Consider the following 14,768-nt stretch of genomic DNA (forward strand, 5'->3'; position numbering starts at 1 on the left):
AGGAGTTGAGGAAGGAGTGGGAGAAGGAGAGGTTTTCGACCCTGCCTCAAATGGAGGAGGCTTGGTCCTTATATAGGCGGAGTTGCTTTGCTATGAAGCAAGGAATAAAGCAGAAAGCAAGAGGAGAAGACATAAAGCGAGATGAGAGGACGTAAAGAAGTAAAACAAAAAAAAAAGAAGACAAAAAGAAGCATCTGGGAACCGTGTTTCCCTTTGTCGCTTCCTATCGTGGCTACAGTGTCATTTTGGCGTATATATAAATGGCTACAGTGACATTTTTGGCGTATATACAAATGGCTACAGTGACAGCATCTTCTTTTGGCTTTATATGTCGGTGATGACTGTTGATGGTGCTTTTTGTCGGTGATGCTTTATACTTTGTCGGTGATGCTTTATACTTTGTCGGTGATGATGATTGATGAGTCTTTCTTCAATTATTGATTTTTCCTGGTCATGGTCTTTGACTGAATTCATCCGGATCGTCTTCCTCTGGTTCTGTTTCTTCATCCGGATCTTCTTCAGGGAGATTCGGATATTGGTTGGTGTGTAAAGGAGATGATTGTACAGTTTCTTCAAAAGAAACTAGTTTCTTCCCAGCTTCAGCAAATATTTCTCTCATTTGGTTTTCTAAGGTCTCTTTTGAAGCATTGGGGTTTTGCTAGAGCATATTTCTTAAATAGGTTGGGAAATCAAAGGAGGTATTAGCAGTATGAGGGCTTGGTTGTTTCTCAGAGGTTTGCTGAGGTATTCTTTTGGGAGTGAGTGTTGTAGGGTCCATATTGAATATGTCCCACCACTTTACAGAGATAGTTTTTCCAAGTCTTGGAATATAGGAATACTCAGCAGTGGTATCAACTGAGATTGAATAATCCCATTTCATAATCCAAGGGATTTGGTATAGGGCCATGAAATATAAATGGATATCAATGGTTTTATCAGCATGGTTATATTCTTTGAATTGTTCCTGCACTGTTTGGAAAGCAGGAGGTAATATTTGAGATGTTGAGCCCCATACAAAAACCAAGTTTTAAACCATGTGGGGAATCTTTCGAAAATAGGGAGCCGGAACTGAATGTACCAGCTGTGTATTATTTGGATTTTGGTAATAGAAAAACTTATGCCAAGCTTCAATGTATTCGGCATACTTATAATATTTATAAGAAAAATCTGGGTTGTGAAGTTTCTTTCCTTACGCGGGATTGCAACCCCACTCTTCATAGGAAAGTAAGTTTTTAATTTGGACCTTGGAGTATGCAATGGTCCTGGTATTCTGTTGATAATAGTGGACAACGGAAATGGATCCCGTTTCCATTAGGATGGCTTCAAAGTATTCTCGAGTTTTGACACCATTGGATGGGTTGAGATGATTGAGCAAATATAAAGGAGCAAGTTTTATTGGTTCTGTCTTAACATGTTTCTCATCGATAGTAATATCCATGAGATAAGCTCTTTCTATATAAGAAGACCTGGGTATATTGGGTTGTGAAGCAGACTTGATCTGAGCTGGAGAATATATGGGTTTTGAAGCAGTTGCTTCGGGATAGGTGATTTGGTGAACAGGAGAATGGGAAGGTGAACGAATTGCCAAAGGCGAAGGTTCCCCTTCAAATGGTATTATATTTGACATGGGTTGTTTGTCTCGACGAGAAGTGCCTCGAGAACCTATTGGACTAGGTGAAAGTAAAAATGAAATATTATTATTTCTATTCTCCTCGAACAGCTGTAATGCCAAGGACAGTGGTGATTCGTCGTTTGCGTCAGTGTTGCCCCCTGCAAAAAATCACGGGTTAAAAAGTCAGGTAGTGAGTTGGAAGACCCGGGAAGGTGTTCGATGGAAAAATCAATGGCGGATAATATAGCCTGCCATCGAGCAAAGATTTGTTTGGAAACCAAATTTTGAACATCTTTTTGTAAAATTTCTTTGGCTGCTTTGCAGTCAGTTCGTATAAGAAATGGTCGATTAAGAACATCACTTTGGAATTTAGAAACACAGTGGACAATGGCTAAAAGTTCTTTTTTGACCATTGAATAGTTCTTTTGTGTGGAATTCCAAACCTTAGAAGTATATCTGAGTAATTGTTCTTTATTATCAATCTTTTGTTTGAGAAACCACCGAGACCTATATCTGAAGCATCACGTTCTATGATTTTGAAAGCAGTTGGATGTGGAAGAGAAAGACAGTCAAGAGTCTTTACCTTTCGTTTGATTACTTGTACTGCCTGAGTATGAATATTGGTCCATGGTGGAGGATTCTTTTTGAGTTTATCATATAGAGGCTTAGAATCGATAGCAAGATTAGGATAAAAGTCACTAACATAGTTTAAACATCCCAAGAACCTTTGGAGTTCTTTTTTATCAAGTATTTGATCAGGGAATTTATCAGCAAATTGTATTGATCTATCTGTTGGAATAATTGTTCCATGATGAATCATATGGCCAAGAAACCTAATATTGGTTTTGAATAAAGTAATCTTTTTTGCTGAGGCTACCAATTCAGCATTCTGGACTGCATGTATAAAAGTATTAATGTGTTTAATATGTTGATCTATGGATTCAGAGAAAATCAAAACATCATCTATGTATACTATCATAAATTGATGGTATGAATTAAAAACCATCATTCATTATTTTTTGAAATTCTGATGGAGCATTCTTTTAGCCGAATGGCATAACATTCCATTCATATTGTCCGAATGGGACATTAAATGCCGTTTTATATCTGTCTTGTTCTTGGATTTGTATCTGCCAATATCCAGATTTCATATCAAATTTTGAAAAGATACAAGCTTGGGCAACTCTATCCAATAAATATTTTTTATTAGGTATAGGATATCTAATCCATTTTAAAACTTTATTTAAAGGTTTATAATTTATAACAAACCTAGGAACTCCTCGTTCCTTTTCAGCATTCTTATTAACATAAAAGGCTGCACAGCTTCAAGGTGAGGAGCTTGGTCTTATGAGCTTTTTATTTTGGAGATAAGTAATCTCTTTGCGACACATATCTAATAAGTTGGTATTCATTTGTATTGGTCTAGCTTTTGTAGGGATTTGTTTTTCATCAAATCCTTGTTCGTAAGGTAGACTAATGTTATGCTTTTTCCTTTCCCAAAAAGCATTGGGATGCTCGCTGCATATAGAAGTTTCTATAAGGTGTTGTATTGATTGGATTTTTTGTTGAATTGAAGGAGTATTTATTTGTTCTTCAATAGACTTATATTTGAGTTCTTGTTTTAGAGTGCAAAGAAATTTTTCTTTATTCTGTAACTGACTCTTGACATTATTTAGTTCTTTTAATTTTGGTTTATGGATAAAATGAAAATGTATTGGTATATTTTGAATAGTTGAAGGTATTCCTGTTTGATCTATAGTCAAAGGATATAGCAAAGTAAGGAATGGGACTCCAAGTATTACTGCTTGGCTTAATCCTTTTACCATAATAAATGGTGTATCAAGGCATTGATGATTATTACAAACAGAAGCATTGGATAATTTATACTTGATAAATAATCTACTTCCATCTGCTGTATTTAATATTTGAGTAGTCTTATCAAAATATTTTGAAGGTACTAACCCTTCATTGATACAATTCAAGTCAGCTCCTGAGTCAATTAGAGCTGAAGTTTCAAAGCTATAATCTTTTACAACAATAATTTTGACTTGGACAAACCATTTTTGAATTATTATTTTGTCTATTAAATTGACAGAGGGAATGGTTTATATATGTGGTTTGGCTTCTGAAGTTTCTGGAATATTTGATGGTGGATCTGGTTCATATTTAATAAGTTGATCAAATTCGATTTCATCAGTATCAGTATCTTGTTGAGATAGTTGTTGTAATTCTAAAGATTTAATCCTATTTTTTAATTGGAATACTTCATTTTTTATTTCTTTAATTTCTCTTTTAAGGTCTGAAATTGTAGGTTCTTTTTGTTGTTGAAAAGTATGTTGTTCACTTACTCTCTTCATTATTGAAGCAAAATTATATTCATCAGGAGATTTATTGATGGGAAGTGTTTTTGCTTTATTTTTTGTTATAGAAATGAATTGAGTAATGACAGATCTTTTTTCATCTGGATCTGTTATTTTATCGATAATGTCTAGGATGAAATTATCTTCTTGGGTAAGTGTATGAAGATTGTGTGAAGGTATAGGACAACTACAATCATTATCTTTGATTGCACTATATGATTCTGTATCAGATGAATTGGAAGAATCAGAGGATTCTGTCCATATAAGATCATCATCCTAAATTTGGTCTACATGGGAATCAGTAGAGGTAGAAGAAGTTGAATCATAATTGATTATATTATATAATTTTGATTTTATTGTTTCATCTAAATGTAATGATTCTATTTTCTTTTTTAATTTACATTGATGTTTATAATGTCCTACTTTACCACACTTATAACATACTGGTAGTTTTCTCTTACCTTTTCTATTGGGAGAAAATTTATTGATCAGTTTTCTCTTAGATTTTTTATAATACTTTTTCTTTTCTTTATCTTTAGATTTATATTTTTCCTTTTTATATTTTTTCTTTTTCTTATATAATTGGTCAGGCATATTTTTTCTATCAAGATAATATCCAAATTGTTCAGAATAGTTACCAAGTTCTTTACGCTTAGTGATTTTTTGTTTATCTAATTGCCTTTTGAGTTTCATATCTGTGCATAAGGCTAATCCCTCAGCACATATTTCTGCTGATTACTCTCCAAGTGTATATGATGAATATATTATGATTCCATTATGTTTCTTTCGCAGTCTCTCTTTGACTTTTTCTGCGAATAAATATGGTAAACCAGCTATAAATTTTTCTTTCCAGTGGTCTAACTGGCAATCTTCTCTTAATAGTAATCTTGAGAAAAATACATCTTTGTACCATTTATAATGAGATAGTGTAGAATAGCGAAGATTGGAAAGCAGATCTTCGGATCTTGCTGCTAATAGGGGTGTACTGCCTATAAAATGAAGTGTAATGGTATATATCAAAGTATTTACGGCATCACTTTCCGTATAGATTATTTCTTGATTCTGTTCATTTTTGGCAGTCCATTCTCTAGTATTTGTGAGGATTCTTTTCTTGGTTTCATCATCTACATAGAAATCCCACCAACCTCTTAACCAGCCAGTAAATCCATTTACTATTGCTTTTGCAACCACTTGGTCTGGGTTGCCTGCCATTTTATTTACAGAGGCAAACATGGTCATATGTCTCATGACATCTAATATTTTTAATTCAGATAATCCATTTATTGTCCAGTTTACTATTGATCTTCCTGAATATGATACTACTTATTGTATAGCATCTTCTTCTATTTGAATATCAACAGGTGTAGGTCTTTTATGATATGGTAAGGCTGTTATTGGTTTCCAATTTTTTCCATAGGCTATTCTATTGAGATCTATGGGAGTGGTATCCATAAATGCATTTTCTTGATTTTGGATAGTATCTTCTATGATTGGTTCTTCTTGAAGCATCATTATTTCATGCTCAGGTAGCTTTGTTTTTCCTTTATCTGAAGATTCAGGTAATGAACTGGTAATAGTGGGTGAAGGAATATTTATTTTGGGAGAAGGTATTCCTTTAATTTCTAATGGGGATAATTTTGCTATTAATTGATCCATTAAGGATTTATTGTTACCACCAATATGGAATTTATTTTTATTTAATTCTAGAGGTGGTTTGAACAGAACAACTTTAGGTATGGGTGTAGCAGAAGGTTGTTCTTTTGAAACAAGTGTTTCTATTCGTTCTGCCTGTTTACCTAAAGATTGCATATACAAATTTGTATAATTATTTTGTTCGACAAAATGAGGAATTAATTCTTGTTTCTTGCCAAGTTCTTTTAGTAAGACCTTATAAGGAGTAGCGATTATATCATATATTGATTGTGGATGTGGTGGTTCATCCTTAGATGGGATGACTGCTTTGAGTATTATGCTTTTTTCAGGAGGGTGTGTACTAGCAGTGGTAGTACCATCCGTACTGATATAGGTTTTTTCTTCTATTGTTTGAATGTTTTCAAATGAAGGAATAGTAATATTGTATTGACTACACATTTCTTTTAACCATATAAAAAATCCTTTGGTTACTCTTTCTTTTTTAAGAAATTTATTATATTTTATATGCATTAAGTCTATTAATCTAGGTTGAAATGTTTTCAAATACCATTCTCGAATATGTTTATTTTCATCAGATAAATAATCTTGTCTGATATACTCTTTATTTATTTTTCTCCTTTTCCTTTCCAATTTGGCTGCTAAGTATGCTGCCATATATTCATCAGAATATTGATCATATGGATTTATTTCTTCTTCTATATCATCTTCAGTTTGTAATGTGAATATTTGAAATTCTTCTATACTAGGTTCAGGAGTGTATGCTATATTTGATTCAGGGGTATATGTGGGAATAACAACATGGTCAGTTGTTCTTCTTATTCCTTGTAATTGTAAATCTGAATGAGGTATTGAGCGTGAAGAAGATTGGGAAGGAGGAGGTAGTATAATAACATCAGGGGTAGTAGAATAAGATTTTCTACTAGGTATTAATGGTTTTTATTCTTTTTTCGATTAATATTTATATCATCCTGTACTTTTAATTGTTGGAATTATATTTCAATATTTCCATCTGGATGTTCTATTATTTGATTTGGAATACTATTTCATGGAATTTTTTGGGGTTGATTTGCATGTTGCAATGCCCATGACTGTGGTAGAACAATGTCTGACCATTGTATGGTTTTGGGTACAATTGTATGAGATTTTTCCATATTTGTTTGAAATAATATAGTTTGATCTTTTTTATCTATTCTCATAATATTTGGACATAAGGTATTCATAACTTTGTAATATATTCTGTATACGATAGCTAAATTTTGGGAACCATGTGTCATATTAAAACCATGAGTTTTTAAATTTATTGTTAGTATATCGAGAATATTTGGATCAGTTAAAGAAACCGAAAAATTTGGAAAACAGTTAAAATATATTGAACCACTACATAAGCTTGATTCAACCATGCCAAGTAGTGAGTCTGTGAAATTATTGTGTCTTGTATCTCTTAGGCATACAAGCATTGAGGTGTTCAACCCTAGTCGGGTCAAAGGTTTAACAGCTATTTGAATGAGGCCAATGTGTAAATATTTGTAATTATTTTCTTTATGTTTTTCAATAACTTTTCTTGATAGTAGTTGAAAGTCTTCTTGGTTCTGAGTTACCGATAAACTTTCTTCTACTGTCTTGATGGCATAACCCATCTTGAATTTAAATGATCCCTTATGATAAATGTCATGTATTGGTACTTTTGGTATATTCCAATTTTGAATATGATCTTCAATATCATTTATTATGATTTGTTCCTTATTTTTCACTCTAAGTGTTTGAGATGAAGTTGTACTAGTACTTTTAAGATTCCTAATTAAATTTGCCACTAAGAAAGTTGGTCCGAGAGTTAAGGCAAGAGACGAAAGAAGTCTATTGCAAAGTACCCGCCAAGGCCAGGAGAGCCGCTTAGGGGAAAACGCTGGACCCTTGATCGTATATATATACATATATATATATATATATATATATATATATATATATATATATATATGGGTTTGTCTAGAGTTAACAATCCCTCAAAATACAAAAGTTCAAATTAGATGGGGTTGTGATGGGTGTATTTAACAAAAAAATCATTACTTTTTTATTCAAAAAATATTTAAATAGGTAATTTTATCATTAAGCAAAGGCAAATTTGAAATTTTCACAAAAGTACAATGTCATTTTGGAAGTTTATGTCCTAGAACTTTATTTGTAGAGTGCCCTTGTCCTTTAGTTAAAATTTCATTGTTACCCCTTCTGGAGATAACAAAAGTACCATTTGTATTGTAGTAATATTTACAAAATTACACCACAAAAGTAGCTTTTTTAAAAAAATAGACTACAAAATTAATAAATCCACAAATTTAACAATGATTTTTTTTATTAAATAATTATTTAAATAGGTAACTTTACCATTGAGCAAGAGTAAATTTGAAATTTTCACAAAAATACAATGGCTTTTTGGAAGTTAGTGTCCTAGAACTTTATTTATAAAGTGTCATTGTCTTGTAGTTAAAATTTCGACTTTACCCCTTATGGAGATGACAAAAGTACCCGTTGTCATAGAGTAATATTTATAAAATTACCCCACAAAAGTAACTTTTTTAAAAAAATAGACTACAAAATTAATAAATTCACCATTCACAACTCTCTATCTTGAACCTTTGTAATTTGAAGGGTTATGAAGTTTAGATTATCCCTATATATATATATATGAAGATACTACAAAACACCTATAGGCGAAAATGAATAGTGATTTTGCCTACCCTCATCATCGTCTAAAGTTCATCGCACGATCACGATTGTCAGATAATGTTTCATTTTTTATTTTATTTTTTCTACAAATCAGAATGACTTGAAATTTGGAGTGTGTGTTCATAAAAAATAGGCGAATCTACGAAAAATATAAAAAATATATTTTGCATGAAAAAATTGATCAAAATGCCCCTAAACAGTTTTTTAGGTATTTTGATCAATTTATGTTTTGGACGATGATGAGGATAGGTGAAATCACTGTTCATTTCGCCTATAGACTTTTCCACACACACACACACACACCGTGAACGTGCGCCGAACGGCTCGGATGGTTTTGTCAAGTGCAACCAGTTGAATGTTACCCCTTTCAAAATAGTAGGCTGTCAGTCGTAGCTGACCACCTCAAACCTACTCTTAAAGCCTCTCTCTCATCTCGGACAACCAGCATACAGTTTCTCTCTCATCTTGCACACCCAACACGCAGTCTATCTCTCTCATCTCGCCATCCCTGCTTGCAGAGGTCTCTCTCATCTCGCACATCATGCACGCAGTTTCTCTCTCTCATCTCTCCAACCTAGCTCGCAGAGGTCTCTCTCATCCCTCTCTAATAAAACCAGTCTCACTCTCATCTCGCCCTCCCTGCAGTTGGGTTTTTTTCTAAGCACCCTCACAACAAAGGTAATGGTGATTTGCAGTTTTACTTTGTGCTGTTATTAGGGCTTTATATATACTCGAATGGCATCCATTGATTTTAGGGCTTTTTAGTGGGTTATGGGGCTTTTTGTTCATTACGAAAGTGTCCTTTCAAACTGACTTGCAATTTGGGTTGCTAATGGAAATTTGGATTTTTTTTTTTTATTTTGTAGTACTTGAATGCCATCCATTAGTGTTGCTCTAGTAGCTGATTTACGGTTTCTTTTTATGTTGATTCGAGTATTACAAAAAAAATCCAAATCAATACTAAACAGAGCAACATCAATTCCAACAGTAAGAAGAAACCACGTTCGAACCATTAACAAACCAAAATTATTTGATTATTGAAAGGAAACAAAACTAATGAACAAAAAGCCCAAGAATCAACACCAAAGGAAAACGTAAATCAGTTAACAGAGCAACACTAATGGACGGCATTCGAGTACTACAAAAAAAAAAAAAAAAATCCAAATTTCCATTAACAACCAGCCTAAGAATCAACATAAAAAGGAAACCGTAAATCAGTTAACAGAGCAACACTAATGAATGGCATTCGAGTATTTCAAAAAAAAAATTTAAAAAATCCAAATTTCCATTTACAAGCAGCCCAAGAATCAAGATAAAAGGATGTAAATCAGCTAACAGAGCAACACTAATGGATGGTATTCGAGTATTACAAAAAAAAAAAAAAATATTCCAAGTTTCCATTAACAACCCAAATTGCAGGTTTGTTTAAAAGGATACTTTCATAATTAACAAAAAGCCTCATAATCAACTAAAAAGCCTTAAAGTCAATGGATGCCATTCGAGTATACATAAAGCCCTAATAATAGCACAAAGTAAAACTACAAATCACCATTACCTTCGTTTTGAGGGTGCTAAAAAAAAAACCTAACTGCAAAGAGGGCTAGATGAGAGAGAGACTGGTTTTATTAGGGTGAGATGAGAGAGATCTCTATGAGCAGGGATGGAGAGATGAGAGAGAGAAACCGCGTGCTGGGTGTGCGGTATGAGAGAGACCCTTACGAGCAGGGATGGCGAGATGAGAGAGAGAGACACTGGGTGCTGGGTGTGCGAGATGAGAGAGAGGCTACTTGCTGGTTGTGAGAGAAGAGAGAGAGCCTCTGCGAGTAGGCTTGAGGTTTTCCTAATATTTTGAAAGGGGCAACATCCAACCGTTCGCACTCAACAAAACCATCCGAGCCATACGGCGCACCTATTTCCTATGCGCGAGCAGGCTCACGGGAGCATTTTCATATATATATATATATAGGAAGATGCTAGGGTGAGCCCACTAGCTCACAGAAAAAATGAGCTCAATGGCCCAGATTGAATCTGGGCCGATCTGACGATCACGGATATCCGATAGTATTTGAATTTTAATTATTTTTTTACAAATCTGAATCACTTGAAATTTTAGGTGTGTATTCTTCCCAAAGCTTATAGGTGAAAATGAACAGTGATTTCGCCTATCCTCAACACCGTCCAAAGTTCATCTCACGATCACGATTGTCTGGTAGTGTTTCACTTTTCATTTTTTTTCTACGCATCAGAATGAACTTAAATTTGGAGCATATGTAAATATTAGTGAGATGCACCTAACATAAAACAAATAATCCACAAAAAACATATTAACCAATATACCCTAAAAAATTTTCAAGGGTATTTTGATCAATTTTTTCATGTAAAATATTTTTTTGATATTTTTCTAGATTCACCTATTTTTTATGAACACACTCCAAATTTTAAATCATTCTGATTTTTAAAAAATAATGAAAAATGAAATACTATCGGACGAAATCACTATTCATTTTCACTTATAGGCGTTTTGTAGTATCTTCATATATATATATATGTGTGTGTGTGTGTGTGTGTGTGTGTGTGTGTGTGTGTGTGTGTGTGTGTGTGTGGTTTGTATAGAGCTTAGGCTCTAGACAATCAAATTGGAGCCTACCTTCAAATAGTGTTGAGAAATGTGGTTTCAGTATTAAAAATATTTGTGATAGCTTTAAAATATATTTTCATATTTATTTATAAATTTTAAAGCTTAAAAAATAGTGTAGATCGACATATCTATGAAAATCTTGGAAATTGACGGTCAAAAAATGCGTTACAAATACACTGTTTCCAAAACTAACAACCCATTTTCTTCTCATGTCCATACATCTTGATGTCGAGATGATCAATTTGAAGATATTTGGGCATCAAAACAACCTCTTCTAGTGAAAGTTTTGAGGTAGGCTTAACTTTGATTGTTTAGAGCCTCGACTGTATATAAACATTTTCCTATATATATATGGAAAAGGATGAGATACGTAGCCTCGCATACGGACTTCATGTATGCCAATAGCCTTGATTTCCCATCCTTAATCTCATGACTCTCTTTCCTTCTCTCTCTCATTTTCAAAAAAGTGTTGTCATACCTTTTCTCTCTCGGGCTTTCCTTGTACATTGACAGTCCCTCTTTCCTTTTCTCTCATGGTAAATTGTCCTAGTGCTTTGTCAGGGTGCGCTCTTTTCTTTTCTCATGCCTCTATCTACACTGTCAGGCCCTCTTTCCTTTTCTCTCTCTGTGTATCATCTCTGCCATTGCCTCACTACTGTCACCCCTCTCTCTCTACCATGTTATTGCCCCTCTCTCTTCCTGCCATTGTCTCTCTCTACCTTGTTGTGGTCTCTCTCTATATCTCTACCCTAGTGTTGCCTCTCTCTAGCCTGTTGTCTCCCCTCTCTCTTTACCCTGTTGTTGCCTCTCTATTTACCATGTTCTCACCACTCTCTCTACCATGTTGTTGTCTTTCTCTGCCTTGCTATCACCTCTCTCTATCTCTCTCTACCCTTTTCATGTCGTTGTATTCCAAGGTACAAGGGCCTTTCTTTTGCTGATTTTCATAAAAAGCAATGGGTAAGTAAAAGCAGAGACTACAAAACAACTAAGAAAATGGTACGGGGTTTTCATTTTGAGAATGGGGGAGAGAGAGAGAGAGATGATACACTGTCATGCTGCAATGTGTTAGGGGTTTGTTTTTTGAAAAAGGGAGAAAAAGATGGAAAGACATGGGAGTAAGGATGGTAAATCGAGGCCGTTGGCGTGCATGAAGTTTGTACACGAGATGGTACGCTCTCAGTCCTCTCTACTAAAAGCAACTCGCAACCCTCTCTTTAGCTCAGCTCACGACCCTCTTTCCACTGGATGCTCGCTGCTCTCTCTCTCTACTCGTAGCCCTCTCTCTCTAACTCAGCTCGCAGCCCTCTCTCTATTGGACCCTCGCAGCCCTCTCTCTACTAGACGCAGCTCGCATCCCTCTCTTTACTAGACACAGCTCGCATCCCTCTCTCTCTACTGAATGCTCGCAGCCCTCTCTCCACTGAATGCTCGCAACCCTCTCTCTCTACTGGATGCTCCCTCTCTTAGCTCGCTGCTCCCTCTCTCTCCAACTCAGCTCGCAGCCCTCACTCTCTACTGAACACTCCCTCTCTCAGCTCGTAGCTCCCTCTCTCTCTTTCTCTCTACTGGACGCTCCCTCTCTCGGCTCGCAGGTCCCTCTCTCTCTAGCTCAGCTCGCAGCCCTCGCTCTTCTGGATGCTTGCATCCCTCTCTCTACTAGATGCTCCCTCTCTCAGCTCATAGCTCCCTCTCTCTCTTTCTCTTTACTGGACATAGCTCACAGCCCTCTCTTTCTTTAGCTCAGATCGCATCCCTCTCTCTACTGGACGCTCGCAGCCCTCTCTCTTTGGATGCTCCCTCTCTCAGCTTGTATCTCCCTCTCTAGCTCATCCCACTCTCTCTAGCTCAGCTCGCAGCCCTCTCTCTCTATTGGATGCTCCCTCTCTTAACTCACATCTTCCTCTCTCTAGCTCAGCTCGCAGTCCTCTCTCTACACTGAACGCTCGCAGCCCACTCTCTACTCTCTACTAGACGCTCGGAGCCCTCTCTTTCTCAGCTCGCAACTCCCTCGCTCTAGCTCAACTCGCAGCCCTCATTATTAGACACTCACAGCCCTCTCTCTACCGGATGGTCCCTCTCTCATCTCGTAGCTCCCTCTCTCTTTTTCTCTAGTGGACACAGCTCATAGCCCTCTCTCTAGCTCAACTCGCAGCCATCTCTCTACTGGACACTCGCAACCCTCTCTCTAACTCAACTCGCAACCCTCTCTCTACCGGACACTAGCAGCCCTCTCTCTCTATTGGACGCTCTTTCTCTCAGCTCGCAGCTCCCTCTCCCTCTCTCGCTGCCCTCTCTCTATTGGATACTCGTAGCCCCCTCTCTCTACTAGACGCTCTCTCTCTATGCTCAGCTCGCAGCCCTCTCTCTACTGGACGCTCACAGCCTTATCTCTTTACTGGATGCTCTCTCTCTCAGCTCGTAGCTCCCTCTCTCTCTTTCTCTACTAGACACAACTCGCATCCCTCTCTCTATTGAATGCTCGCAACCCCCTCTCTATTGGGCACTCTCTCTCAGCTTGCAGCTCCTCTCTACTGGGTGCACACAGCCCTCTCTCTCTATCTATTGGATGCAACTTGCATCCCTCTCTAGCTCACCTCGCATCCCTCTCTCTCTACTAGATGTTTGCATCCCTCTCTCTCTACTGGACGTTCGTAACCGTCTCTCTCTACTGAACGTTCACAACCCTCTCTCTCTACTGGACGCTCTCTCTCAGCTCGTAGCTCCCTCTGTACTTGATGCTCCCTCTCGCAGCTCGCAGCTCCCTCTCTCAACTTGTAGCTCTCTCTATCTCTTTCTCTACAAGAAGCTGCGCGTAGGCCTCTCTCTCTACTCGATGCTCGCAACCCTCTCTACTAGACGCTCTCTCTCTCAGCTCACAGCTCTCTCTCTCTCGTAGTTCACAGTTCCATCTCTCTCTTTCTTTACTGGACGCAGCTTGCAGCTCTCACTCTCTACTAGATGCTCGCAACCCCCCCTCTACTGGATGCTCTCTCGCTTAGCTTGCAGCTCCCTCTCTCTCTATTGGATTCAACAGCTCGCAGCTCCCTCTCTCTCTTCCCTAGATGCAGCTCGTAGCCCTCTCTTTCTCTATTGGACCCTCTCTCTTTCTCTACTGGACGTAACTCGCTCGCAGCCCTCTCTCTCTATTAGATGCTCTCTCTCTCAGCTCGCATCTCTCTATTGGAGGCTCTCTCTCAGCTTGCAGCTCCCTCTCTCTACTGGACACAGCACTCGCAGCTCCCTCTCTCTCTTGGACGTAGCTCACAGCCCTCTCTCTACTGGACGCTGCAGCTCCCTCTCTCTCTAGTGGACTCAACAGCTCGCAGTTCCCTCTCTCTCTACTAAATGCTCTCTCTCTACTAAACGCTCTCTCTCTCTCAGCTCGCAGCTCCCTCTCTCTCTGTACTCTCTCTACTGGATGCTCACAGCCCTCTTTCTCTACTACACGCTCTCTCTCTCTCAACTCTCAGCTTGTAGCTCTCATCTCGTAGCTCCCTCTCTCTCTATTGGATGCGTAGCTCCCTCTCTCTACTAGAAGCGTAGCTCCCTCCCTCTCTCATTACCAGATGCTTGCAGCCCTCTCTATTGAATGCTCTCTCTCAGCTCGCAGCTCCCTCTCTTTACTCTCTCTACTCTCTACTAGATGCTAGCAACCCTCTCCTTCTACTAGAGACTCTCTCTACCCTCTCTCTACTGAACACTGTAACTCTCTCTATTAGATGCAGCAGCTCGTAGCTCCCTCTCTCTTTACAGGATGCTCGCAGCCATCTCTCTCTACTAG

Source organism: Amborella trichopoda, chromosome 3 (genome assembly GCF_054954075.1).
Source record: "Amborella trichopoda isolate Santa Cruz 75 chromosome 3, AtrichopodaSantaCruz75HAP2 v2.0, whole genome shotgun sequence".
Classification (NCBI taxonomy): domain Eukaryota; kingdom Viridiplantae; phylum Streptophyta; class Magnoliopsida; order Amborellales; family Amborellaceae; genus Amborella; species Amborella trichopoda.